The sequence below is a fragment of the Corvus cornix genome, chromosome 3, assembly GCF_000738735.6.
Source record: "Corvus cornix cornix isolate S_Up_H32 chromosome 3, ASM73873v5, whole genome shotgun sequence".
Classification (NCBI taxonomy): domain Eukaryota; kingdom Metazoa; phylum Chordata; class Aves; order Passeriformes; family Corvidae; genus Corvus; species Corvus cornix.
This window is the reverse complement of record NC_047056.1, coordinates 77,604,097-77,628,291: the sequence shown is the minus strand read 5'-3', so window position 1 is coordinate 77,628,291 and position 24,195 is coordinate 77,604,097. Positions and strand designations below refer to the sequence as shown.

Genomic DNA, 24,195 nt, shown 5'->3' with positions numbered 1-24,195 from the left:
AGCTTCTTCATGGAATTATACTTCCCAGAGTATTTATGCAGTGCCTTCATCTTTAAGCAACTGTATAAACAATAAATAATACTTCTCATCAGTGTCACTACATCCTATTGAATAACTCCCCAAGGCACTATAAATAAAGGTTATCTTGCAACCATTAATAATAAACAGAAGAAGGATTTCCTCACTGACTTTTATGAAGTTTTCAGTAGTGTTTAAATTTGATTCAGCATTTTTGATAGTGGCTTCATGTTTGCCTTCCTGTCTGCCTGAGATGTTCAAAGGCAAGCAAGTTTGTTGTGTCCACAAATCCCACAACTTTTTAAAGGATTTCAGAACTTAGTGGGTTGTTTGTTAATATCACTGCAATCTAGTGCTCTCTAGGGTACGTTTGAAACTGCAATTGCATTGAAATTTTTCAGGACTGTCGCTAGACATGCCTATGGGATGAAAACAGGGCAACCTGCTCTTGCTCTAGCCAAAGAGTGCTTATGCAGGTTCAGGACATCTTGGGTGGCTTTTAGCCAGCTCAGAGTAACATAGAATCATAGAATAATTTGGTTTGAATGAGACCTTAAAGACAATCTTTTTCCAATCCCCCTGCCATGCGTGGGGAAGCCTTCCACTAAACCAGGTTGCTCAGGACCGCATCCTGGTTTCCTCACTTACTCCTCTCTGTGGTTCACTCACTCAATGGTGATAAAGGCTCTCATTACTTTGGATGTAAATGCTGGTTTGGCTTTTTAGGATCATGCATGTTTGTGGTCTATGTGGAAACTTTCCCCAGTCCTACTGGAGCAGTGACTTTGAGGTGCCATTGCTCAACCTCCAGCCCCTGCCCAGCATCATCCTTTGAGCAACACTTTGGCATTGCTGTCACTGGGGCATTAGACTTGTTCTGTTTCCTATTTGTATGGTTCTCATGATGGAATATTTTGTTTCCCAGCAGTGGTATATGCAAAAGAAACTAAGCTCAACCAAAGGAGAAAACTGAAAAAAAACTGCAGAAGGATATTAATCAGACAAGACATGAGTAACCTGAAGAAGAGGTGAGTTATAGATTTCCACATTCAGAGGACACTGCTTGCCTTGTACCTTTCAAACTTGTTAGTGCCACTGCTGATCCAAGCAGTATTTCTGGCAATTCTCATTAGGATTCTCCTGCCCAAAGTCAATGGACTGCCTGTATCATAGAGCACAAGGACTAAACTTAACTTTGCACTGTATATACTAAAAATGTATCTGAAATGCTATCCATTCATAAGAGCAAAGGATTCAACAAAATAGCCTGTGCAGGACCTATTCAGATATGAACTCCTCCAATGACCTTTATATCATGAAAATCTGATACCTCTGGGAGAAATAAACTGAAATACTTCATAAATATTTTTAGGCATTAATAGAAGGAATAACTTTTCAAGGGCTCCAAATATCAGTCAGTCCTGTTGCCTTTTATTAGCTCTGAAGGAGAATTTTATAGTAGGATTTTACTTCTAACTTGATAATATTTTTTAAAGAGAAAACAAAGCAAAACATGAACAGAAACACTAAGTCTAGAAATATTTGTTGCAGCAGCGAAGATTTGTGCGCTAGCAGAGGCCCATGTTGGGTTGTTATGCCCTGTGCTTTTGTCATGCTTTGTGTCTCTCTGTTTAAATTAAATCCCAAAGCTACTGTTGGGTCGATTTTGGGTGGAGCAGAGGTGGCATAAAGCCAGTTTTTCTCAGTTGAGAAAATATGTTCCCTCTGTGATAATGTCTTTTAAAAAGAGACACTATCAATAAAGTAATCAGTAAAGTAAGAAACATCAAGGTAGATCCAATAGTCACACCAGAGAGTTTACTAATGTATAAAAAACCTGTCTGCTTCTCGTGAGATCACCATAATAGACTGGATGTTTTTTGGTTTTAATTTTATGTCAGCCTGAGCTCTGTTCTCTCTGTTCAATATAGCACTCTTTGTACTGACAAAATGGAAATGGCATCTATACAAGTACACTGGCTCAATGAGCCTTGGTTTTGACGACCTTATGCCTTGTTGGTCTTCTGGTTTAACTGTGGTAAGTTTATTGTTGGCTTCAAAGCAGTTAAATGTAGTCTGAAAGCCTTTTCTTATTTACCTCTTCTTTTTTTTCATCTTTTTTTTCCTTCTCATTGTAGGAAAAAATACTATGTCAAGGACAAACACTTAGGTTATGGATTTTTTCTTTTCTACTGGTGTTTTTATTACAAGGTAACCCTGAAGACCTTTTAATTCTCTCGATTGTTTAAAGAGGCTTCATGAAAACATGACATCTCAGATGTAGAGATAAGTAATAATTGAGTGAAAGATTCCATTTGCCCAGAGTTTACTACAGTAAGATCCTAAGGAATTAAAAAAAATGGAGTCAGTAAGGTTTTAGTGGAATTTGATAGGAGGCCCCATACAAATACCCAGATGAAACTCTAGCCAATTATTCTGTGCTGAATATTATGCCCTGATGAAAATAAAATACCTGAGTTTAATCTTTCAGTCAGAGTAAAGATTTGTAGTATAATGACCTGATTTAGCTGAAAAAAGGGAAAAATAAGTAAGTCTGACAGCTGAGAACAGAAGGGGAATTAATCTCAAAAGTTGCTAGTCTTTGTTTCCCATCTTTTCATTATTATTCAATCAGAGCAAAGAAAGGACTAGCTGCCCTGACACAGCTCCAATTGCATTGCTCAGAGAAAGGGGGAGGCATGGTGGAGAGAGAGATTTCATTATTTACAATCTGAGGAACTGAGAAGAAAACAGAGAGAAATGGAGCCGTTTGGTCCACCTTTGGGTGTGCCTGGGGCTTAGGGCAGAAGCAGGCTGACAGTGCCTGCAGCCATCAGCAGGTGCAGCAAGGGCAGGTGCAGGTAAGTACAACAGGGTGGGATATCTCACAAGGTGCAGGGTGCAGTAAGCCCACTGAATGCATCATGACCCCACTTTTCAGTCTTACATTTGACCTCCTATGTGCACATGAGGAGCAGAAGGGAGATGATGGTGTGATGTACATTAGAGTGCTGTCTACTCTTCTGATGTCTTTGGTGGTGGCTCTTGGCATGTGACATGATCCCAGCTCTCATTCCACTTGTGAACATTTACAACCACGAGCTCCACTACACCCCCTAAATGCCAGTGGCTGCTGCAAGTCAGACTTCCGTGCAGCTACTCACTCCAGCTGACCAGAATTGCACTTGAAAGTACCACGATGTGCCTTGTACTTTTTACACCAGCTCTTTGAATTAATGCTTCAGTTACAACATTTTCTACAATCACCATGTTCAAGAAGCAAGGGACAGAAAGGCTAGCAAGAAAACTTTCCACAAATATGTTAGAAGCAAGAAGAACACCAAGGAGTGAGTTGGATTCACTATTAAAAGAATAATAAAACATGATGACAAAAGTTGAGGTTGAGATGGTTGACAAGTTTGGTGTTTTGGGTTTTTTTTTCATGTCTTCACTAAAGTGGCCAATTGTGCTCATAAATGTAACAAACTTAACCCCAGAAGAAAATAATAAGATAGGAGATAGGCCACTTAGAGAATATTTAGCTCTTGGGTGTTTTCAGGAAGAAAACAAATTTCGTGTCTCCGGAAATTCACTGTGATGTGAAGCCTCGCAGAAACAACCATAGATATACTAGTGACTATCTTTGATAATTCTTGGAAGATGCATAGGCTTCCAGAAGACTGGAAAAGAGAAATCACAATGTCTTCCTTTGAAAAAGACTGACGTGAGGAACTAAAAATCATAGGGTGGTCTGCTAGGCTTTATTTTCTGGAATTATACTGGAACAAATATTCAAAGTATCTTTAAAGATCTGGAGGATGATGAGGAGATGAATTAACAGCCATTATGGGTTTGCTAAAACCAGGTTACGTCAGTTGTCTAATTTCTTTCTGGAACTAAATAATAACTACCCTTATAGATAGGAAAGAAACAGGCTACGACATGCTGCTTTCTCCTGACAAATTCTGATTTTATCTCTCATGACATTTTATAAATTAGCTAAGAAAGCACTCTATAGATTTAATTATAATAAGAGTAGTTGGACTGTTTTTGGAAAACTGCATTTAAAAAGTTATCAAAAGCTCACTATCATTTTTCAGTATTTTTGTGAGCTTTCATATGATACCAACATTTAAGGAGCATGCTGTAGGACAGGATTAGTTTTGAGAAAGAGTTTGATACATAAAAGATGCAGTCTAAGGCAGCAGTTCAACAAGAAGAATTTCAAGATATTATGCTTGGACAGGAATAATCTTCTTACATCCACAGAGAGAGAGAAAATAAGAGGCTGGATAATTGAGTATCCTCCTCACTGGAGAATAAGAGGTTAGGCTGAATCTCCTGTCACAGTGAATCACCTACCGAACAGGATCAGAAAAAGTAATTTTGTTGTGAGTTAATAGGATAGTTACACAAAAGTATTACCTGTAGGGTATGTGAAATCGTCTCCTGGTCTACTAAGTTTTGGTAAAGATTCATTTGGAATATTATGCCCAGTTGTGAGGACTAACTTTTGACAAATACCTGGCTCAACTGGAGAGATTGCTGGAAACAGCAATTGTAGGAGCAGAAAATGTGATTTATGAAGAAAGGCTTAAGAAATTTGGGTGGTTGAGTAAAGAAAAAAAAACATTAATAGGAAACATAACAGTCTTTACACAGTTTAAAGGAGGGTGGGAAACTGTTCCTTTCACATTCTTTTGATAGAACAAGAAATAACAGGATTTAACTGGTGTAATGAGGATTCCTGCTAAAAGTTAGTAATAATATGAGAACAAAGACACAAAAACTTTAGTACAATCTGTGAAAGATTGTGGAATCTTCACCTGAGGAACTTGTCTGCCAGACATGGCTTGGGTATAGTTCAGTAAGGAGAAGGATTAGATGTATTCTTGAGGTAATTCCAGTATGATTTTCTGTAACTTTTTTGCTGAGTCTGTTTTGTTTTCCTTTCAAGATGAGAGTCCTTCTCAAGAGCAATTGTGAAGTGAAAGACGTTATTTAGCAGAAAAAAGATTAATTTGACTTGATTTCCACTTATGTGCTCATGATTACATCTCACAAGCTTAAAATGGACTTTTTGCATCTGGTGTGAGCTTGTGGTGCTGGCTGAGCCTAGCAGGTAGACTTCAAAATACCCCTGCCCTACTTGCAAATGCTTAGGAAATTTGTTGAGTTATAAGTATACATGGCACAGTTTCCAATGAGTTAGAAGTCAACATGATCCTTTAAAAATTTTTCACTGCTTTGGAAAACCACAGGCTTTGGTTCATCTTGAGACACTCATTTGCCTTAAACTAGGCTCTACAGGAAAACTGTGCATGAAATTGTTTGCACTTTGGTAAGCGTTGCCTTTGCTGACTGTAATTCAGTTTCAAATAGAAAGTTTCAGCTGTCCTCACTGTAACCTTCTTACTCTCATGGTTCTAGACTATGAATACATTGGCATACAACTTATGATCCAAAAGGCTTCCTTGTTAATATGTTTTCCTGTTAAATTTCAGGTTTGTAAGGTCTGGTTGCAAACACTTGGGAGTTTAACTGTTTCATCAGAAGACTCTGAGCTCTATTACTAGGATTGTTGATTTTGGCTGGTAATTGCAATCAAAGTGGAATAATTAGAAAAAGCAGCCGTGGTTCTAAGTGATTGCCAGTTGTAATTACAAACCAAAATCAACAATCCTACAGCCTACTGGCACCATCTGTTTTTTTCTGCTCTCTGTGACTATAGTTCCCCCATTTCCTCTTCTCACTCAGCACTGGATACCTTCTACTTCCTGCTTGACCCCTTTGCAGGGCATCAGAGCTGACTTCTTCCAGGGGCTGCTGCTAGCAGGATGTCTCCTGTTACAGGCATTCTGCCCACGTGTATGGGTTTTGTCATACCTTCTCCCAAGAACCTGTCATGGGAAGTATGCCTCTTGTTGAAGGAAACATCAGGTAGCCAACGGAATTGATTAAAAAACTTTCATTGTTGTTTGTTAAACTGACAGCTGGAAAATTGATTCTCAGTTAATAGTTCTAATTTCTATTACTGGGTATTTAACTCCTTCTTGAAAATAATTCAGGTTTCTTCTCATTTAGTAACTCGAATATATATTTCTTGCTTATGTGTCATGTACTGGATTTGCATAATGAGATTTGAAAACATTTCCAGAGGTAAAGAACCCCCAAAATAGCCTAGATTATGTTGAAGGAGACAAGGAGACATTAACATATAGAAGCCAGAAAAGGGTGAAGAAAATCTTTTTCATAGCTGTTAAATATTCTGCCAGTTTACAGTATCATCTAATTTGACATTTCATCACAGGCTATGGAAGCAAAACAATTATAACATAGAACATTGCAAACAAATGAGACCAAAGTATAAATACATAAGAAGCAAAAGTAAAATATTTTTGAATGTAATTAGTCACACTGGTCAGGAGCCATAGTGTTATCTCCTTCAGCTGCCCAAGTATTCCATTCCTAGGCTTATACCTAGTTTTAGGTTCAACCTTCTGCTGTCTGGAAAAGTAAACAGCTGTGTTGGGGAACTAGTTTTGGGCAAGACAGGGTTAATATTTTAGTAGTAGCCAGGAAGGGGCATAATCTTATTTGATACTATCTTACACTTGCAAGGGGCAGAAGTAAGGTACTGGCATTTTGCAGGGGAAGGTTGGTATTTTGTAGTGATTTTTCTGTGTAAATTGTTTCTTTGTCATATACCTTTTGTTATTGATTTGTTGCTGTTACTGTTCATTATCTTATCTCATTGCTGTTTCCTGTAAGTTGTTCTTATCTCAACCAGTAAATTTCACCTCTTTGTGCCTCCAACTCTCAACTCCATCCCCTGAGTGGGAAGGGGGAGGGCATGGAGTGGGGAGCAATGGTGTCTAGTTTGAGAAAGTCTTCTTTGGGGGGTGGAGAAGGCACTATATTGGGGAGTGCCATTCCTAAGAAACAACAACCACTTTCCAGTGATGTTTCACTAACTCTGGTGATGTAACAGTGATGCCTCAGGTTTTAACTTTCATATTTTTCAAATCCTGTACTGCCTGGTGTGTAACTGAAGTTTCTTGTAGCCTGTTAACTTCTGCTCTCTCATGCTAGGTAGACATAACAAAGCCTCTCTGAAACTGCTCTCCAAGGACACTCAGACCATCCTAGGCCAAAAAGTATAAACCAGAAGCCTCTCTAAAGGGGGGGCAGGCTTGGGGAAATTACATCATTAACTGAAGCTTTAACTGGAGAATTAGCGCTGACATGCAAATGAACGAAACCTATAAAAGTGTGAAGAACTCGTGACCTGTTGTCCATCTTGGGGTCCATCTTGGCAGCAGCCTCTGGCTCACCAGGGTGTACCTCTGAAGGCCCTTCAAATAAATACCTACCTTTATTCCCTCACTCCTGTCTAGTCTCTGTTTTTAGGTGGCCTCTCAAGGCATCAACAGAATGTATATACTTCTTATCATGTTTAAATTCTTTCAGAAATGTTCAGAAGAATGAAGTACCTGGAAAATCACTTAGATTTTCTGACATTCAGACTCTTGCATCTCAGTACTGCTTATGACGAAGATGCTCACTAGTCGAGACTTCCTCTCAGGTAAAAGGCTTGTTCAGTATAATCTGTGGAGATATAAGACCTTACCTGTAACTTTTTCAGTTTGGAAGTGAAGAAGCAGATTACCACACCCAAGCTGCAAGTCTGCAGATGGTACTGAAAATCACTTTTTTCAAGATGGAAATGAACTACAGAACTGGGATACTGTTTGGGGGAAAAGAACATCATTTCCTGTGGTATACAGAATTTGGGTGGCATCTTTTGTGAAATATCTAACATTACAATTTGATGTCAAGAAGTGGCTGAACAGCTGCCAGGGCATGAATATGTCTGTAAACAAACGAGAAAAACTGGTGGATATTTAGTGAACAGAGTTATGTGTATTGCAGCTGTGCCATCTTCCTGTTGTGAAAAAAAAAATTCAGCAAACAGTATTTTATTAGGATTAAACATTCTTATTTGCTTTCCCTACTGCTTTATGTTAGGAATTAGAACTTTATTTTTAAAATTCCAATATAGGGAAGAAATAACAGTAATGAGGTTAGATTTGATAATTTCATATAAATGATGAACAGGATCCCACATGCATTTGAAATAAAAATGATTGAAATTCTTTCTAGTTGTCTCCCATTAATCTTAATTGTAATTCTCTATTTCACTTTCATAAGTTGCTAAATTTTAGGAAACTGTGTTATTGTCCTAATATACTTGATTGGTTTTTAATTCATGAAGTTTTCTGAGTTCTGCATGTGGAAAGGAATGTGAACACTGCCATTTTCTGTATGGGTGTTTATAGGCCAAGCAGCATTACTGTGATTCAAAGCAGCCAGAGAAAATGCAGCAAGTTCTGCTAAAGAGCAGAATTCTGTACCTGGGATAAATTTGATGGAAGACTTTTGTTTGTAGTACAACTTTTAAAACAAAAATAGATCTTTCTGTCCACAAAGAACAGGGTACTGGTAAAACAAACTGACTATATGGCACATGCATTGCTTCAGAAAGCTGTGCTCAATTTTTTAATGTCCAGAAGGAAGGCTTGGCATTTGTAAAACAGAACTTGGAAGGACAAAAATCTCACCCTTTCTGCTTTCACTGACTTCAAGGAGAATCAAGTGTTCTCCACACCTTGCAGGACTGAATCCTTTGTAAACTTGCTCATGATTAATAAATGTTATGAATATCTATTAAATGTTACAGTAGGTTGATAACACCCAGCCGTATCACTCATTTATTAAAAGAAACTGTTCAGTCAAAGTCTGAACAGGGGGGCGAGAGAGCAACTCAGCTGCAGTTAGATTGATGATACTTCTAAAAATTGTCCAAGCATGTGTTCAAGAACCTGTCAAAGTGTGAGTTTAATAAATGAGAAAGTGAAGGACAGGTAACTTTCCCAATATACAAAAGATGTGCACATGCACAGGCATGCTTCATTTATTCCGCGCTTCCTAGCAGGTAAACAACACAGAGAGAGAGTCTGTTTGCCATTTTTGAGCTAGATTGTCTGGAAAAGAAATTTGCCAAGTCAGTTATTACTGGGGTTATAGCGGCATGCTGCATGGCATCACTGAAGGCTGCTTTCACATCAGCAGATTTCCACCAAACTCAGTGTAGTGGTTCTTGCCTGTCACTCCAAGAACCTGCTCTGGTCTTCTGGGCAGCATAGGCCACAGCAGGATTTGCCCCTGGGAGGACAGGTGGCTTCTGAAGAGAGAGAGGATGGGGAAGCGAGGGTGAGGAAGTAGGGGAAGATGCAGACCAGAGACTGGAGAGCAGCCAGCCTGTGGAGTTGCTGCTCCAGGCAATCTCACCCTTCCTCCACAGCGACAGCATCAGTCCTGATTTTATGGGAAATTTGCACTTTTCAGAGCCTATTGCCCAAGTTAATTGCTGATTTTGCCTTTTTCTTTTGGGAGCTGTCCCTGTTTACACCAGAACTGGTAAGGTACCATAGCACTATAAAATTCTCAAAGGCAACAGGATATGTTAGGCATCAAAGCATTTTCCTCCCAGCTGATAGCTTGGAGTTGTTTGTGGTGAATATTTGGTAAACCAGAGGATTAATACGTTTTGAAAAAGAACGTGCCTAATACAGGGATTGAAAACTACCTTTAGCTCCTTGCCTGATGTGGAACCATCATCTTAGCTCCAGGCTTTGATCATGTAAGTCTCTGAGAGCAAAATAAAAAGCACTTGGAAACAGCACTCAAGCAGAAAAGGACTGTCAGCTGAGCAGTCCTTAGTGCCTGAGCACTCCATAAAGACTCTTTTCTGTGCAGTCACCTGCTTTCATTTCTCCGTCATAGCTATAGAAGCTATTCCATTTGTAATTACAAAAAGGGGTTTGACATAGCCCACATTTCTAATAAACTGCTACAATGCTTCTTTTATCAGCTAGTTTTTTTAACTGCTAACCTCTTGTTTCACAACATAATTCATACGTAACACTCTTGATAGGTTGCTGAGTAAATGTCTGGGAGTACTACCTCCTCTGTATTCTAAATTGTCATTTTGACGTTATTAGTGATTCTGTGGTTGCAGCTAGGACATCTTTGTATAGTAAGTGGGCTATGGGTTTTCTATGGTAAAATGTTGTATTTCTAGACCTTAGGGATCCAGGAATTTTTTGGAATAAAATTGCAAAGTCTGAGTGACCTTTCTTTGCTTTAATGTCTATTTTTGACACCATGGTTGATATGTGGTTTCTGATTTAGTATGATATGTTAGGTGGCTGACTGGAGTTGCTACCCTCCAGATGTTTGTGATTACCTGTGTTCTGGTGTGTGTACAATAAGAAAGTGTTGTGGAAGCTGTCTGGTTAACCTTGGTATTTACTGCCCGTTAAAAGGGGAAGGATGCTGTCAGGGCCATAAGAGCACCCAAATGCTTCTATTGCCATTATCACCCATGCATGCTCTGACCATGCATAAAGAGTTCCATTTCAGTACAGGTCCCCACTCCTGACTGACAAATATTGAGGGTTGCTCAGAGCCTTTCTGTCTTGACTTCCTGATAGGATTTTCTGGAGGGACCCCAGACCTATGCTCCAGTCAGGTCCCCATCACTGTCTCCCCCTGTTCCCAAAACGTCTCCCTGCATAGACCCCAGGTCTGACTCATTCACCTTGTCCAATGGTCCCTGGCTGGTTGATGGCTGCCACAGTAACCGGGCTCCCTCTTCTCAGATGTGGTAGGTCAGCACCCTGGTAGAAGAGGACACTGGCTGTTCCATGTCCCCTCAGCTCCTGGGGGCTCCTCTTCCCTCAGGAAGAGCTCCAATCCCCTGTAGGCAGTATTTTCTGCCTCAGTTGGCTCAGGCAGCTGGTCATTATATAATGACCTCTTTGAATTGCCTGTCCCAAGTCTTATTGGCAGGAGCAGGAGCCTTTGATGATTTGATAAATCCAAAATAGATGAGGGTCACTTCATGGTCATGGTCAGGTTGCCTAGAAACATCTGCTTCATCTAATGGCATTTGGTGCCTTCTATGGGAAGGTGGATTTGTTGGGGCATGTGACGTATTTAAGGAGTGTGAGTCATCAACATCTGAAAGGACTTTAGTGCCCTCATGTTGTGTGCTTGGCATTGGCAGTAAATGTAAGTGAAGACAGTATGCTGAGCCACACTGGAAACATTCACACCATTGTGCCTGTAGAAGCACTGGACTATCTCAGCAATCACTTCTCATGGCTCAGTTTGTCCCTTTGAGAGTGAGGAATAATAGCTTATTATCAAGTTCTGTGAGATATGAATAATGTGCAATTCTTGCCTGTTAACTCCTCCTGAAATTGCACTGTGATTTCTGCTGCACACTGCTGCAAGGTAAATTGAATGTGTTTCTGGGAAAGGGAAAACAACCCCAAACCAAACCAACAGCCCTCAAGCAAACAAAAAGAACTGTTTAATAATTTTCCTTGATGGAAGAGACACATGGATGGGAAAAGTTAACCAGTCAGGGAAAATAATATCAGCAGTAAAGAACAGTAATCAGTGTGAAATAATCACCACAGTATCTGAGTGCTTGTTCCAAGTCCAAAATTCTGCATCAAGCCCCAGCCTCCTCCTGTCAGGATAGAGGTCACAGTGTGCCACTTTCTGTCATCTTGGCATTAACTGCTTGAGTCAAAAAATGTAGTGAGAAACAAAATGTCCGAATCTGGGGTATGTGCCATTTGTAAAGGAAGTATCCTATTCAGAAAGATTACTCCTATTCATGAAAGATTTAAGCCAATGTTAGATAGATTTTTAGTGTAGGTTACATAGGACGCTGCACAATATAGTTTTCTCCAATAAACTGAACAAACTTTGCATTCATCAATATGGGTTTCTTGGCATGCAAGTGGTATTCAGGAGCACACAAGGGAGGGGAACGGTGGGCCAGAATAGAGGTGAAGAATGAGAGGAAGTTGGCACTGACACAAATGATACCAAAAATGCTGATTTAGTAAGGAAAAATGTAAATCATTTTTAGTGTCTTTAGAAGAACTGTGCCCAAGTTAAAGTTGCCTTGAAGGCAGATGACCCAGCCTGACATTGCTTTGGCAGCAGAAAGCGAAGGGTGTGCATGCAGACATGAAATGTCCTTTGATGAGCAGTGCTCACCAACAGCCTTTCTGACACTGGCAGCAACACCAGTACCTTTGAAGACCCAGGTATTTTTTCTGTCTCTGGACAAAGAGAGTCAGGTATAATTTGTTAACTGTGAAGAAAAATGGATGTAATTTTCCATATATGGGTGTATTTATCCCCTCATTTCTTCACAACCAGCTAAACCTAGCACTAACTCTAAGCATATAAATGGTTAAAATCTTGGGGTTTTTTACCTGAGACAGAGACAAACACAAAACTGTAGCTTTGAAATAATTATAGTCTCTTTGGGACTGAACCAGCAAATAGTTACCACTTCAAAATACTGAGTTGATCATAAAGTGACATCTCTGTTGGGGTGCCTGTTGAGCATAGGAGCTGTCTAAACCTTCTAGGGCATACAAGCCCACATCATGTAGAGCCTCTCCTGCTCCTAACCCTCCTCTGCCTCTCCCGCTCCTAACCCTCCTCTGCCTCTCCCCAACCCCGGTGTGGGCAGGAAAAGCCCTCATTTCTGCACCATGATACAAGGCCATTATTCTTGGCAGATGGGTACTTATCAATTCTGGTACTTCTTGTTCTCACTTGGCTCTATTATTTTGGTCTTCTTTATTTTACAACAGGGAACAGTGCCTTTTTATACAGCAGAGCCCTTTATATGTCTTTTGAACCTTGGCAGTCCTGTGGGGTGCATCACTGTATAAATGTGTATGAGTTTCTGTACATCTGGGGTGTATTCAGGTAGCAGAGAACTTATCTTTTTTCTTGCAATTCTGCTTCCCACACAGCGCTGCAGTACCTCTCCATCTTCTCAAGTCAGATGTGAGTGCTAAGAGGACACTGTGGCATCGTGCTACAGGTGTGAAGAGTGCCTGTACTGCTGGGGGAACAGGGGCTGTCCCTCTGGCTGAGCTGCGACTGGAAGCTTTACCCTTGTCACATTCTTTTGTTACATTCCTACTTTTAAATGCAACATTTTTCCATGTTAAATGCTCCAAGGGATTGTTGGGCCCAAGCATGTTAATTATGGGCCTGAACTTGGACTCAAACTAGAAGGATTTTAGTCCCAGTTTAAACTGAACTAAGACTGGATTGAAAATGTGCTGGTTCAGCTCATACCTGCAGGCTGCTTCAATTTCTACAGTCCCTGTCCCACTACACATGCTCAAATTGCCAGAGTCTGGAAAGCAGCTGCCAGTGTTGGATGGGTCAGTTATATTCTGCAAGAGCAGTTCCAGCCTGAAGAGCTTTAATTTCTCCTGGTGCTCTTTTGTGCAGCTCAGATGCTTTATGAACTATCATCACCATCCACAACCATGGGAGCAGGAGAATTAGAAATGGGCTTTTTACAGAGGCTACCTGCGTCCTGCTGGGAGAATGGCCAAAGCTCAAGGTAGCAGAGATTGCCTTGCTCGGGGTGTGTGTGTGGGAACTGCTCTGGATCTCTGCAGGCTGCTGTGGAGGTGAAGCCTGGGACTTGCAGCAGATGTTCTGAAAGGCAGGACTTTGGTTTGATTTCATATTACAAGAATTAGAGGTGTTTTCTTCACTAATTCAGAAAAATCAACGCTGCAAGTTTACCTGTGAGCAAAGAGCTCCCAAGAGATGCTTTAGCCTGCTACTTGCTGATGTACTGTTTTGCCTTTTGGATCTACCCTTTGCAGTCCCTTCATGTCCTCCATTCTGGGTGAAACTGACCCTTAAAGAGGGAGCCTGAGGTCCACACATAACTTGCCTCTTTATTTAACCTTGTGCTGACCAGTTACTCAGGAATAAATTGAATCCCTCCTGAATTCTGCTTTCCAATATGTATATTTTAAAAAACCCAAATGAACTGAGACCTTTTCTGTTTTGCAGAAACTTTAATAACATTTCATAGCCTCTAAATTCTTGGCTCAAAAGTCTGTTTTCTTTCTGAAGACTTCTGACTTTTAATAATAAAGGAACTGCCTGCCCCGAGCAGAGAAATACAAGAGCACTTTCTTTTTTGGTTATTCTTCAAAAAAGGGTATCTTAAAAAAAAAGGTTAATAGCTTGTGACCTGGGTATATCAACAGGGAAGCTTACTAGTATCATTTATTTTGTCCTAGATGGAAACTATTTATTTATTTATCTTTATCCTTCAAAAGGGAAATTTGTAGAACCTGCTTGGAGATTTAGGGAGATGTTCATTGCTTCATTGCCAATTTAACATTACTGTTTAATGTACACAGTATGTGGGCTTCTCTTCCGTGTTTTGCAATAGATGTAGAGTAAGAGTCATAATATATCACTTTCACAAGCAATTTAGCACAGCATAAGGGAGGAAATGTAGCTGTACTGTCTTGCTACTTATTTTCTAATAAAATTCTAATAGATTTTAGGTTAATGACACAGAAGATGACATTTATATCCCTTTTTTTTTTTTTTTAATCTGCAGCACAATGAAGCAGGAAGTTATAAAACCAGATGATAAGATAATGCACTCCTTGCTTGTGCACAATAAAGTACCGTTATGAAGTGCTGGTTTGCCTTTGACACTTAACTGAAGTCTCTCTGTAAGACAGTACCTGGCAGGCCAGAGTCAGTAAGGCTGGTCAGGCTTTCCTTCACTGACATTGATTTGCTCCTCACTTGAAAGATGATCTGCTTTAATTCTCCCCCACCATGCCAAGAATTATCAGACTTTTTTAAGAAAGAAGGCAGGGAAAACAACAATATTTTTTTTCCTATGGTTAATAAAGGAAGATTAAAAAGACTCCCCTGTTGATAAGATCTCACCATTTGTGTTCCTGTGTGATGAAAGGTGAATACTTATTTAAGATTTGTTTAGTATTTTGTCATCTATAATGAATCTAAAGGGCACAACAATTTGTCTTAACATTCTATAATGCAATGGAGCTCATTTTAACAAATAACTATATAAATAACACATTTACTAAGCCCCTTGGTTGACTGATCTTGTGTTTGAGCTGTAAAACATTTTTAATTGATAACAGACTGAATCTGAAATAACAGAATGGATTCTTTCTGTACAGAAAAAGAAAAAAAAAAGAGTGTAAGGCACTTGTAGCTGTCTACCTATGTTTCTGTAAATCTTGCTGTGCATCTATGTAGGGTCTCATTTCATGTTTCTCAAAGTAACTAGGAATATTATGGCTGATTACTTTGAACATGGCTCTGGACAATATCTACTTTCAAGTTCTTCAGAATTTAAATGAAGCAAACATCATAATATTTCTTTGTAATATCATAATGTTCTTTGATTTCTAGAGGCAGAAAGAAGGATCATTGTTTTCTCATAATTTTTTTACTACTAGCCAATCCTGCCATTTGATAGAAAAGATTGTCATCTCTGTACAAGAGAAGTAAAAGAATATTGTGGCTGGATTTGAAGTTTATAGAATCATGCAACCTATCAACAAAGTTGTGAGACCTTAGTGCTATCATCCATGACGTTTTAGTTTTCAATGGATATGTTTCAGTTCAGTATATGTGATCTGTAATCAGGCTTTTACCTGGTATTGTGAGTTGGCTCATTTTTGAACAAGAAGCAACAAATCAATAAGAAAATGAGAATACAGCATAGGAATATGCCCAGTGGAAGGACCACTCAAGCTTCCCATACAATTGTATCAAATCATCTCTATTCTGAGCTGTGCCTACCCATGAATTAATGTGCAAGTAGAAGATCTGAGTTTTAGTTTCTGGTGTGGAGGATATGCTTTCTGCAGCAGCTCAGGTTGACTGCACTGGAGTCTAGAAGGACAGAACACAGGTGCTAGGCTATCATTTGTACCTTTTCCCTTCCAAGGCAAGCCCTGCACAACTGAAAAAGGCACTGTTCATATGCCAGTGAGTTTACTCAAGTAAAACAGTGTGATTGTCATGGGTGGAGTGGGAGCTTCAGACAAAATTTATTAGAGAAGTCCTCCCATTGAGTCATGAGGTGCAGAAAGGACCTCCTTGCTTTTGTAACTCCTCTCAGAGAGGAGCCTTGGTGTGACGGGATCCAATCTTAGCCCCAGGCTCAGCCAACAGGTTATGTCCAAGGGATTATACAGGTGCAATTGAGCCTTTATAAAACTTTGTCCTGGAGGATTAAGGATGGCTGCTCAGATATATTTATATAAATAAAATGAATTATTTATTTGAGTTGATTAAAAAAAATTATAATGATCAGGCAAAAAAAGAACTTAATCAGAATTATTTACTATGCAGTATGGATTGCTATAAATACTAGTATAGTGCTATTTTTGAAGCAATATTGAAGCAGTTATATTAAAGCAATTATATTGAAGCAATTATATAAAACTAGAAAAACCAATTATTAATGGTTGTGGGCAAATCTCTTTCTTTCAGCCTCAAGAAGTAACCTTGAGGGGCATCCCCACTCAAGGCAAGGCCCTTACACCTTAGGGATGTATGCTTGAAGACCTCACCATGCAGAAGTGGGACTGGTCTTTTATGGTATACAGTGATGGACTGTCAGTCATACACATTTTTAAGGTTATGTTTTTCAGATTTACTCAGCAAAAAAATGCTTTGTGCTGAAAAAAGTATTAGCAGCTGTTTGGTTTTTTCTGCCCAACACTTCTGACTCTCACTTTTGTATCAGTGCTTATATTTCCTTGCTGGCCCCAGCCTCAGGGAGCATGTCTTACATATCCTTGTGGTGGAGTCTGATGGCTCGGTCAAACTGATCTCAGCATTCACCAACACTAAAATCAGCAGACCCTCCTTGCTCCAACAAACATCAAACTCTCCCTGCTCAAGCCATCAACCTGTAAAAAATACAAGTTTTGAGCTGCTACAGCGTTCTTACTTAGCTGGACATATCTGAACAAAATCTAGTACTTTTACTTAAATGCATCTGGCTTTGGGCAAGACTTGAGTATTTTTCAAGAGTGCTATACTGAAATAATTCAGCAACATTCATGTTGGCCCCTGAGGATGGTACTTTTGCAGTATTATCTGATCTCTTTTATTACCTCTTTCTGAAGATGAAAGGAGTTATTTTCATACCTATTTCTCTCAACAGTCTACAAGAAGTCCAGACAAGTAGATCTCAACCTCTAGTTGCTGAGACCTAATGTTAGGTGTCTATGTTATAGACCCTGCCTAGCAAGTCTGTTTTGCTGTGACTCACTCTGAAGTTGAGCTCACTCAGCATTTCATTTTCAATTAAGCATTCTCAGAAGTAAAATACATGAGGAGGAGCTGGAGCTACAGGAGCAGAGGGACTGAGTCTTCTTCTGTGGTGGGACTCCTGGGAGTCCTCTAGGAGTCTTCTGCTCTGTCTCTCTATGTGCTCTCTTAGATGACATATATACAATTGTTGGAAACAACAGATTGAATGCATTAACCAGGACCTTTAACTCACCTTGTCTAAAATTCTTTGTTCTCTAATGCCAGTCACAGTTCTCTGCCTGCATCTGAGCAGTATTTTTTTTAAAGGAAAAGAATACAGTTAATGTCCAGCTGAATAACTACTAAGATTTTGTCATACGTTGAAAGCTCTTCAGATGTTTTAAGAAAATAACCAGAATTCAGAGTGTATATTAAATTATCAACTATCTAATAAGCATGCTACTTCCCAGCTGGGATCCTTCTGGTACATTCATTCATCTTCAACCAGTGTAATTAAAGATGAAAGGTGTAACACTGATGATCCTTCTCTAGAGATCTCATCAGTTTAATTCTAGAACTATCAATGGAAAGGGAATATCATATAAATTTTTCAGACTTAATTGGACACCTGCTGGAGGTCAAGGAAAACAACCAAGGTCTATTGAAACAGGGATTGCCTTCAGTAATTTAGTAATTTGGTAAGAGGGAATTTGGAAGGCAATGCAATCTTTGTTTCATATTTGCTAAAACCCAGCTAGATTTGTCTAGCAAAGTAAACACTAGGAAAGAAGTGGAAAACAAGAAGAGCAAACAGAAATGTGCTTAAAATCTCATCATGTGGACTGGTAACATCAGAATGCAGTATCAAGGTTGCATTTAATAGCTTTCTACTGGTCCAACAAGGGTGTGCAGAACTATTTCTGGTGTAGCACAACTTCTTTATAAACTTCTATTCAGAAAGTGTGCTGTAGTGGATGAGTGAAAGAACCGCCTTTGTTTCCCTCAAGAGTGATTTTAAATCCTATCAGTATGTTTTGATGTAGTGAAAAAAAAAAAGAATGACTCACTTTTAAAATAACTTTTCATAAGGTGGTGTCAAGAATAATTTTTCATTATGATGATGTAATCAGATCCACTTGATCCATTTATAGCTGTTATTTAAATTGCTGTTTCCATAAATGTATATGACTGCCTTAAGGGTGTCTATATTTGTCACAGAAGTTGTCTCAGGAATCTTGGAGCAATCTCCCAATCTAATTAAGAGTGCTGTAATTACAGCATAAATGGCTGTGATGCTAATACTAAAGTTTCAAAAATCATGAGTCAGGCCCCATAATTTGAGACTGGTCCCCAGTGTGCATATTTGCTTTTTAAAAGAGTATATTATGTTTTGGGCTTGTTGTTAATTTTCGAGCTCCGTTTGACGTGGTTTGTGTGTGCGTGTGCAGGTATGTGCATGCCTGTGTGCTGTAATTCTACAAATACTGTTACTTCTTCACCATATGTTTAGGATAAGGCCATGCTAGTCCCCAGTCTCATATCTGTCTACCTGCCTACCTTTAAGCCCCCAAGGATTGTTACTCCACAGGTCCTCCTGTGGTTCTTTACATTACTCATTCCTTGAGAAGGGGACAAATTGAAGTGTTTTGTGTTCTTCTCAGGCCTGGAGGGGAAAGAGATAGGGAAAAGGAACAGAGGGAGCCTTCCTGCATGGGAGGAAGAGATGGATATCTTGAGTTTCCAGTCTCTTTGCTACTCAAATAAGAAGTTTATCTCCCTGGCTTTCATTTTGCCCAGGTTTGGGGAAGTACATGATGTATGCACCAAGTTCTGGCACGGGACTAAAGTATTTGGATTTGTCTAAATCTTAAGATAGGACCTTCCTTGTCCTGGCTGCAGGACAAAGCTAAGATTTGGTGATAACGCTTTGAGTCCATGTGCAGCAGGAAACAGGACTTATTATGCAGTGTTTTTCTTCTGTCAACATTGTATTCCAGTTCTCTACGACAAAAGATGCTCAGCTACGACACTGATGAGAATGATATATGTCAGTCTTCCATACAAAACAGAATGAAGGAGTCTCTCTTTGGGTAGACTAATACAAGACTTAATCTCTGCTTTTTTAATCAGTTTCCTATAGTTTAACTAATCTCTGGAATAATTTATTTAAATTATCCCTGGAATTTCAATTAGTTAATTACCATAGGGCATCACTATGTCTTACAAGGCAATTTGAATGTTTTGCATCAGAAATGACTGTGTTACAACTTAATGTCAGGTGTGATCCCTGTGAATGGAAATATTTTTGATTTCCCTCCTCAAGGCCATGACATAAATAAGGAAATCATTCAACAGTCTGCCCCAGAGAGAAGCAGGAATCTACCTCACCACAAAATATTCTTTGCTGTGGCATTTCAAATGGGTATTATACTAATTGAGATGGATTTTTTAAAAGATTAAGAAGCTTTCAAACTTTCTTTCAGATTCCTATAAATGTTTTCTCATAGTTCAGTATTTGCCTCATCCTCTGGGTTGCTTGGCATCATTGCATAAGCTCTTCTGCTTGCAACCCTCCTTCAATAATTTATCCTTTTTGTATCAGCTGACTCAAGGTCCCTGAGGAGTATTCTCCCTTCATGATATTTGTAACTTTTGAACATTATCTAGGAATGAGTAATAAGATGTGCCAAGTTTGACATGACATTCTAAAAATCACATCTGTCACTTCATTTTCTTTTCTCAGTTTTGACTCCACTGTTTGTAAATTATGCATCCTTGTTGACTGGGCCAACCACAAAGATCACATATCCCCATTCTTAGCTCTTTTTTGCACATCATCTACATTGCACTTGAGCAGTGAGGTTCTCAAAGAGTCTTCTCTAATTATTAAGGACTGTATTTTTAGGTTGGAGAGATTGGGTGTTGCTCCAGTGAATCTTGCGTAGTCTTTTGGAAAAATGCAAAACTTAGAGTGGGCTCTCCTTCAGCATTATGTAAATACAGGCAAGTCACCTTTTCTCATCATCTAGCTTCACAAGTAGTCAACAGACAGACAAACAAGCACCACAGGGAGGGGCACATTTTTTTGATAAAAGAGAAGACTAAGCAGGACAAATTGTCCTGTGTAGGTACCCACAGTCCTTCCCTTGCATCTAGGTGAGCCGTGACATTCTAGTTTTCACACTCTAACTTCAGAGATGCATCAGGCCTATGCTTTAAGCAGCTGCTTTTCTTGCACTGAGAAAGTTCCCACTGTATGTACTGGAGCACCCATAGGGGATCTCTGCTCCAATGCCAGATCCCTATAGGGGATCTCTGCTCCTCCTGTCTCACCAGTGGCATTGCAGCTGGTACCGGGTTTCCAAGAGATGTTTAGGGTGCTTTATTGGCTGTCTAGATAGTTTTCTAAAACTGGACCTTCACCTCATTAAAAGAAAAATGTCTTTTACCTGGAAATACTGCTACTTATGTTTTGTTCTTTGTTCAGGATGCAGGTGTCAACTATTAGCAGTATGAATTTGTTGTCCGGACCAACACCATTCCTGCTTCGTAAGCCTCCCGTGGAATGACAAAGGAATATTACACAATTCTGCCAGGATCAGCCAACCATAATGCCTCAAAACACAAACCATGTCCTGATACAATTAATTTTTTTCTTAATAAGAGCAGCCAAACCTTGAGAACTAATATATTAATACAAGCGGGACAATTGTATTGCTAGACCTTAACAAAGCATGACTTATGATTAAACTTTTTTTGCTAAAATGTCTCAGTTCCAGAAATTGTCCTTTTACTGACAGCTTAAGAAGGTGAATTTGCCTTTGGCAGGTTGCAATTCTTCCCTCCAGAACTCATATATTTTTCTAGAACTCCCCTACATTATACTTGCGTACTTCAGTGTTGCAATGTATAACATCAGCTCAGTTCAGCAAAGCTATTGAGTTATTGTACTGGTTAATATAGTGAAATTTATGCAAGTTTAATCACATTTATTATCCCTGACAACAATGCAGGTGTTCTGAATGCTAAGTGAATTTTTTAGGAAGAATATAATTAATTTTTCTTGCCATGTCCAAAAATGCTTAGTGGTCAGTTCTGCCATGGAAATGTATTTGATAATATGTAAATCTGGCATTTTGGAAAGTAATTAAAAATAAAGTTGCTGTAATTTTAAATTCAGTTAATATCTGTCTTGCTACATTCTAAAGTGGTACTAGGCTAAGTGCTTGCACTAATCAATTTTTAAAAGGCTTTGGTTAGTGATCTCAGGGGAAATAAGGTAGGTTGTATGAAAACATATTAATTATAAAGCCTTCTTTTTTAATGATGCATGCCCTTTTTAGAGTACAATATATTGATGTAGTAACTCCTTCAACTTAAATCATCCAACAAACCTTTCTAGTTTTGTCTCATCTATCTTGATTGTTAGCTATATTTATTACAGGATGAAAATAAGATTTTAGATTTTTAATTATTAGCTATAAAGGATTCCAGAGCAGCTCAGTGAATTAACTTCTTTGTAAAAAGTATACAACTTCAGCAAATTTTTGCTGACTAGGAAATTTGTCCTTCTCAAAGATTAATATTACTTTCCCGTTCAGTATGTCATATTTTGCTCTCAAGCGTGCAGAAACCTTATTCGTGAAAAAGTTTTTACTCTTTGAATAATATTTTAAATTAGTCTTAGAATGTCTGCTGCAGTTTTGCTTGATGTTAACCAATATTTTAGAACTTTTTATTTAAAAAGAATAAAGTCATCTTTAATGCAGAGATAAAGGCTATGCCTAGCCCCTGGGCTGGAGTGAAATATCAGATTGCCAGGTGCAGAGAGGCTGGGTTTTCAACTGCAGAGTACAGAGCAAGGCTGGAACTGCTTCTAGGGAATGTGGCGAAGCTGTTCCTGATGGGCAGGTCCTTTACTGGAGGAAGCTGACTGCTTGCAGTCACGGTGAGACAGGGCAGAAGCTGCTCTGGACAAGGAAGGTTGGCCTGTCAGGATTTAGTGCGGAGATAGCAGGGATGGTTAGCCGTGGGCACAGCCTGCTGATCTAAGTGAGATGGAATGCGCAATAAGCCAAGGAGCTAAGGAGGACCTGCCTGCACCTTTCCCCTCCGGTGGGTGTGAAAGGGCATTGAGTATTAAAACCCCTGCTTACTGGAACAGCTTTGAATACATTAGTTTTGAAACTGAGATAATTGGAGTCTGCTACAGATGAACAAAAATGAAAAGCTTTGAAAACAACTATTTCTCTTAACCATTGCTCCTTGAAGGACAGGTCCTTTCCTCCAGCTCTGCTTTCAGTTTTAGTGGCTTCCCAGGTTACAGCGGACACTATTGAAAACGTCTGGTCTTTGATCTTAACCCTAGTTTGTCTGCTCCTGGTCCTCAGAGTCTGTTTTTTCCACCCTGGAATCTAAAAGGTAAGCGTGCTTGGGGCAGACCCCCACTCCCTACAGAGAGTTTTCTTTGACCCAAGGAGCACCTCCTCTCACAAATCTAATGGACAGCTTTCCCCTCCAGCTTCTTAATAAAAAAAACATGAAATACAACTGTCAGTGAGCCGTGGATCAACAGATAAAATAGAATCATAGGATCGTTTAGGTTAGAAAAGAACTCTCAGGTCATTGTGTCCAACTGTTAACCCAGCAAGTCAACAACTAAATCATGCCCCTGAGTGCCACATCTGTACCTTTTAAAATACTTCCAGGGTTAGTGATCCAGCACTTCCCTGGGCAGCCTGTTCCAATGTTTAACAACACTTTGCATGAGGAAATACTATCCAACCTAAACCTCCCTGGTGTAGCTTAAGGCCATTTCCTTTTGTCCTGTCCCTGGTTGCCTGGCAGAAGAGACTGACCTCTACATGGTATACCCTTCTCTCAGGTAGTTGTAGAGAGCAATAAGGTCCCCTTTGGGCCTCCTTTTCTCCAGGCCAAATAACCCCAGCTCCCTCAGCCTCTCCTCATAGGACTTGTGCTCCAGACCCTTCACCAGCTTTGTTGCCCTTCTCTGGACCTGCTCCAGCTCCTCAGTGTCCTTCTGGTGGTGAGGGGCCCAAAACTGAACACACAACTCACGGCCTCACATATAGAGACCAGTTTTTCTGCTTTGTGTAATAAATGGTGCAAAAAGGACCAAAGGGTGTGTTTTCTTATTACTGTTTCATTAACTCAATAAACTAAGATTCCCTGGCTTTTTAGTCTTGTTTTGTTTGTGGGTTTTTTGTTTGTTTGTTTTTGGTGGTTTTTCTTGGTGTGGAGCACACATTTCAAAAACGATATTTATTTATGAATGCCTCCACTGCTAGGCTTCTAGGTGTGATCCTGTGCTGTCTTTGTGACAAATGAAACCACTGCTTACACAGCTAACACTATGTACACTGCCTAATATTAGGCAGACAATTCAAGTATTTTTAACAAAATTTGCAGCTAAAAACCAGGATCTTATGTCACGGAGTTGGTCAAATTCTTCAGATACCATCAGAGAATGTAGCTTTCAGCTAAAAGAAAATTCTTAAGTGAATACTTATACCTGATTATCTTGTTGAAAAGAGAGATGTGAACATTATGAGTATTTCAGTTACTGATTAGGCAATAGAGTTTTGTTTATGTCCAGATAATCAAACTCTTGAGGTGTTTGCCTGAGCTTAATGAGGTGATATATGGAGAGCAGATTACCTGGAACAAATCTGACAGTACACATGTTATCAGTCCCATTTTCAGTGCTGAGATGTGGATGACAAGAAATGTGTATTTCAGAAGATGGTTGTGCTAATTTACCGGCACAGGAGATCCTGTATCTTCTTTTCCCATTGCATTCTGGCTATGTGATCCTGTACATTTTCTTTTGCTGTCTCTGAAGCCAGTCTGACCCCTTGATGAGACATGTCAGCTTATTCAACAGGCAGAAAATTATGTCCCTTTTTTTACTTGCTGAGTGAG

General features: G+C 39.5%; 1 long non-coding RNA gene across 5 annotated transcripts in view; it reads left to right on the top strand.

Moving 5' to 3' along the window:
• Positions 1 to 23,199, top strand: part of LOC104692195 — a 76,990-nt gene extending 53,791 nt beyond the window's left edge. For 3 of the 5 annotated variants that reach the window (XR_005604034.1, XR_005604033.1, XR_005604035.1), the window contains 4 exons: positions 944 to 1,046; positions 1,950 to 2,056; positions 7,489 to 7,603; positions 12,933 to 14,512. This is a non-coding gene — a long non-coding RNA (uncharacterized LOC104692195). Of the gene's footprint in view, positions 1 to 943; positions 1,047 to 1,949; positions 2,057 to 7,488; positions 7,604 to 12,932; positions 14,513 to 20,740 lie in introns of those variants that run through there. The other 2 variants (XR_005604037.1, XR_005604036.1) reach the window with 2 other exon arrangements.
• Positions 23,200 to 24,195: the final 996 nt, after the last annotated feature.